The sequence below is a fragment of the Podarcis cretensis genome, assembly GCF_951804945.1.
Source record: "Podarcis cretensis genome assembly, chromosome: 5".
Classification (NCBI taxonomy): Eukaryota; Metazoa; Chordata; class Lepidosauria; order Squamata; family Lacertidae; genus Podarcis; species Podarcis cretensis.
Window position 1 is genome coordinate 80,383,764 of NC_137174.1, and position 5,282 is coordinate 80,389,045.

The window sequence follows — 5,282 nt, forward strand, 5'->3', positions numbered from 1 at the left end:
TAGTTATGGTCCAGGCTAGAGAAATGAGGTATATATAATGCATGGTTCCATTCATAAGAGCCAGACGTTTTAACTGAGTGGTGTGTCTACTGACGGTAACCTTTGCAGCTGGAGCTAAGAGTATTTTGTGTCCATGTTCACTATGTTAGATGCACAGATAGTCAAATTATAGGATTTCCATCTTAACAAATGTATACGTTTAAGTCAGCTCTGGGCTATAACTTTATAAGTTTGTTTTGTTTTCTAAAAAAAAGATTCGTGAAGAAAATGGGAGTTTGGCAAACTTTATTAAGAAGATTAACATTGCAGCCAGAAGCAAACACATGTGTAAGAGGCATTGCATCATGAGTGATTTGTTAAATCTGAATCCAGATTCCAGTATTGTATGGAGCAGGGTATTTCTTATTTTTATTTTTTATTTTAAAAAACCACACAGTTTGTGAGGGAAGTGGAATGTAGCTTCACTGCCATCCTTCCAGTCCTTGAATGTATTTCATTGTGTTCATTCATGTAATCTCAGCCGGATGGAGAAACACAGATTGTCGTCTTCTTGTGGTCCAGAAGGGAATGTAGCTTATGAATGCGGTTGCTCTTGTTCAGTTTGTTTACCCCTCTCTAGTCCTTCAGTGAGACATGTCAACGTATTCAAAGGAATTTGTATAGGGAAATAATTCCTAACATTCTCGTTTTTTTAAAGAAAGAAAACATTTTCTGCTTGTAAATGATAAGTACTGTGAGCCTTAATTTTTATCCACAAATAAAAGTTACCCATTTGGATACTTGTGTGATTATTATTATTATTATTTTAAAGACACTCCTTCCAATTTGTTCCCTAAATGATTAAGGCCTGCTGTGGACAACGCTTGGCTCTTCTGGGTGAGCAGAGGAATATCACGGAAACAAGCAGTGGAGAGAAGCCATTGGGTGTCTAGAGCTTCAAAATGTGACCTGAGTATTTTGCGGCCTAGTCCAGAACCCCAGGCTCAAGCACCCTTCCTATGAGACATATCACTTAATACAGACTGGTCTGCTGGCGAGGTCAGACTGGAAATGCAAGGGCGAATAGATTTTTTAAAAAATTGTTTTAGAGCAAGTGTTTCCCAAACTTGGGTCTCCAGCTGTTTTTTTGAACTATATTTCCCATCATCCCTGAACACTGATCTTGCTAACTAGGGATGATGGGAGTTGTAGTCTACTTCTGTGTTAATTCTGTGCATCCTGGAATGGATTTAAATACCCTTTTTCATATGAATGATGTACTGTATTTTTTGCTCTATAAGACTCACTTTTTCCCTCCTTAAAAGTAAGGGGAAATGTGTGTGCATCTTATGGAGTGAATGCAGGCTGCACAGCTATCCCAGAAGCCAGAACAGCAAGAGGGATCACTGCTTTCACTGTGCAGCGATCCCTCTTGCTGTTCTGGCTTCTGAGATTCAGAATATTTTTTTTCTTGTTTTCCTCCTCCAAAAACTAGGTGCGTCTTATGGTCTGGTGCATCTTATAGAGCGGAAAATACGATAAGCGTAACCTTGTTCACCATCTAGCCAAAACCCATATTTTAGATGTGTCTTTTGCTGTGCAGGAGCTGATGGTCAGTTAACTGTATGGTTAACTATACAGAACAATGGTATGCATGTCTACTTCAACAACAGGTTTGTTAATGAGGCTTACTCCCAGGTAAGTTGGTAATGATGGCAACCTAGGCCTTGCCATTGGGGGGAAATGGGGTTCTTGCGCCTTTTTATCTCCATAAGCAGAACCAGCAGGACATAGCTGACTCCCCATGGTAAATAGGAGGCCTAGGGGATGGGAAGGGGAAGCAACGATGTGCACATTCTTTCTAATGTTGTGTTACGCCTTCAAAATGGCAGCCATTTTGCGACTGGTGACCTCAGCACTCTCGCAAAATTCAAAATGTTCCCATTGGTCCAAGACTGTTAGCGACTTCAGAGTGTGAAACGAGGTTATCTGGAATATGGGACTGAATAACATGCGGCAAGTGATAGCCAATATTATTGTTATTCTCTTTTTACTATATGTGTTAGCAATACTATACGTAAGGTAGGATCCCAGGGAGTAGGTTAGTGGAAGGTTATATTCCTCTTCTTGGTGCTGTTTTCAATGCTGTCCAAAGAATTACAGCAATGTCGCAGGTTCCGCTTTTTACTTTTGACCACAGAATGCCTAAAGGTAAAGGTACCCCTGCCCGTACGGGCCAGTCGTGACCGACTCTGGGGTTGCGTGCCCATCTCGCTTAAGAGGCCGGGGGCCAGCGCTGTCCGGAGACACTTCCGGGTCACGTGGCCAGCGTGACGAAGCTGCTCTGGCAAGCCTGCACCAGCGCAGCGCACGGAAACGCCGTTTACCTTCCCGCTATAAAGCGGTACTTATTTATCTACTTGCACTTAGGGGTGCTTTCGAACTGCTAGGTGGGCAGGAGCTGGGACCGAACGACGGGAGCTCACCCCGCCGCGGGGATTCGAACCGCCGACCATACAATCGGCAAGTCCTAGGCGCTGAGGTTTTACCCATAGCGCCACCCGCGTCCCTTTAAGCCTCCCTTCTAAGCCACAGCAAGAGATTTTCAGTGTTTCTTGCGATTCTTGTCATTTTGTCAGGAAGTAAGCTGGAAAACAATTAGTATTAGAAAATGGAATTGTTGCTTTAAATATAAATATCTGCATATGATATTTTGCAGTGGCTTGGTTCTTTTGTGTAAACATTTTCTTGCCTTTGTACTTGTTCAGAAAATGAATCGCGCCTTCAAAAAGTGCCATTCTGGGACTCCTACGAACTTGCACATTCTTAGTGGACCATTATCTTTTATATATTCCCCAACACACTGTCACTGCCTAGCATGGTAACAAAACAGGCCTGGGAAAGCGGTTCAGGTGAGAGTTGGCTGGGTGCTTGGTCCTCCCTCACTTTGTGCTGCGGGAAAAATGGTTTCACCTGAAGTAGAGGAGAGGGAATAGGGAAATGACTAGCTTTTATTGCATGCCAGTTGTAATGGAGGCCGCTGTTTTTGTAACATAGAGGCCTCCTTATTTTCATCCTGGGCAAGCCTGCTGTGGAAGGAACAGTTGTGTGATTAAATGCAAAGTGCTAAAGTCACTAATCTTAAGTTTTGCCTGCCCTGCATGAAAAATTAAACCAAAAGCCCTTTCCATACCAATACCTGGCAATAAACGTGACTGGCGTAATTTCATATTTTTTTCCAAGTACATTTTTATTAAATTTCCACTTTAAACAACAAACAATAAAATTCCACATTCATCTACACAACTCCTTTTCCACCGCTCTACCGAGCAATGACTTCCCTCCCTCCCGGCCACAGGCTTTCTTTTTCAATCTACATCTCACAGTTTCTTGTCCTTTCCAGAAATCCACGTCGTAAGATTTATTTCAGTCCTGTTAATGTCTTCAGACTTTTACAGTTATTGCTTATATAGTCAATAAATTTACTCCAATCTCTTTGGAATTTTGATTCTTCCTGGTTTCGGATCTTGCAGGTCAGTTTTGCCAGTTCCGCATAATCCACCATCTTCGTCTGCCACTCCTCCAACACTGGTAACTACTGTAATTTCCAATTTTGGGCTAATAAAGTTCTCGCCGCAGTCGTGACTTCTGTAATTTCAAAGGGACGAACAAAATTAAGAATACTTTTGCAGAGCTAGACAACTGTGTGTGAAAACATGCATCTCCCTCTATGTCAAGTGTTTTACTGCCACCTGGTGTTTTAAAGAAAGAGTAGCATACTTGCTGACTTGAGTAGCTTTGGGTTAGTTTATATTATAACAACAGAAGATCAGTAAGTGCAGGAAGGCGTTGTTTCTGATGATATATTTAAGTACAGTGGTACCTCAGGTTACAAACTTAAATCATTCCGGAGGTCCATTCTTAACCCGAAACCGTTCTTAACCTGAGGCGCGCTTTCGCTAATGGGGCCTCCCGCTGCGCAGCCGGCATGAGATTTCTGTTCTCATCCTGGGGCAAAGTTCACAACCCAGAGCAATTACTTCCAGGTTAGCGGAGTTTGTAACTCGAAGCGTTTGTAACCCGAGGTACCACTGTATTTGGGTATTCTGCTGATTGTGTGAAACAACTTCAGGATGCAAGGCTGGAAAAAAATGTGCAGCAAAGAACATTTCTAGACACACAGATTATGTCCACTCTCAATGGTTAGCTCCAAATAAAATAAAGGTGGATGAAGAACTTTAAAACCATAATGGTTCAGGTCACCATCATCAGCGAATGTTTAATGCAGAGTGTGAACGGTAAGTAAAGGCATGTCATTCTTCCCAGGCATGGTATTTCGCTGCCCCCTGCCCTCTCAGGGCCCCCCACCAGGGACTTTAAACACTCTGTTGGCCCTGTACATGCTTAGTCCTCATTGGGCTTTTGGGGAAGGTTGCCTTTTTTAAAGTGGCTTTTTTGTACTTTTGCAGATGTCAGAGGTCCTCTGAGCTCGCTACGTTAATACAACACTTTTGCTTTTCTGTGGTGCTGTTTCAGCTACAATCCTGTTGGTGCTCACTGCCAGTATTTGCAGTAGATGTAATTGTATGAAATCAGGCTGGAGGTCCAGGGAAGATGAAAATATGTAAAAAAAAGAAGAGGGGGAAAAAATCCATCAAAGTTCTGCTGAGGTCTACTTAACAAAGTTTGAATCTCCATTTGCACTCAGTCTTCAGCCAATTCACCTTGTCTCAGGAACCAGCTCAGATAAAAAGGTCACCGAGCACTTAGGAGACTCTGCAGTGCTGTGCTGTGTTGTCATAGCTCTACTAAGCAATGGAAGAAGCTGATGTTCCAGCTTTTTATCTGGTGCCTTTAAAACATGTATCTCTAAACATTGCATCCTTTAATTTTTTAATAACCAGCATATTATCAGTGTGAGGTACAGTACTCAACATTATTGACATAGTTGTTGACATTGGGCCTAATCTGCCTTGCAAGGTGTTTGTGCTGATTAAATGTCACAGGAAAGAGCACTAAATATGTTGCCTTGAGCTCCTAGGAGGAAAGGCTGTACAGTACATGATTGTGAAAGTGAATAATATAGCTGACCTGCAATGCCCACTTTGCAACCCTGGGTTTTTTAAATGTATTTTTATTAAAGATTTCTTGGTTGTTCAGGCTCCTTCTGAGGTAAATTTCCACCCACCCACTCCCAGGTTACACTATGGCACCTCTGGGGTTTTTTGCAGCCTGCTAACTGAACAAATAGGTAGATATTAAAAATAATTGTTTTACAGAAGAATGATGTTTTCGGGGGGTTT

The 5,282-nt window shown here is 42.2% G+C and overlaps 1 long non-coding RNA gene across 1 annotated transcript; it reads left to right on the forward strand.

The window, feature by feature from the left end:
• Nucleotides 1-828: 828 nt before the first annotated feature.
• On the forward strand, nt 829-2,549 carry LOC307217300. Its single transcript, XR_013839544.1, has 2 exons — nt 829-1,261; nt 1,523-2,549. It is a non-coding gene; the product is annotated as an uncharacterized lncRNA (long non-coding RNA).
• The last annotated feature ends 2,733 nt before the right edge of the window (nt 2,550-5,282 follow it).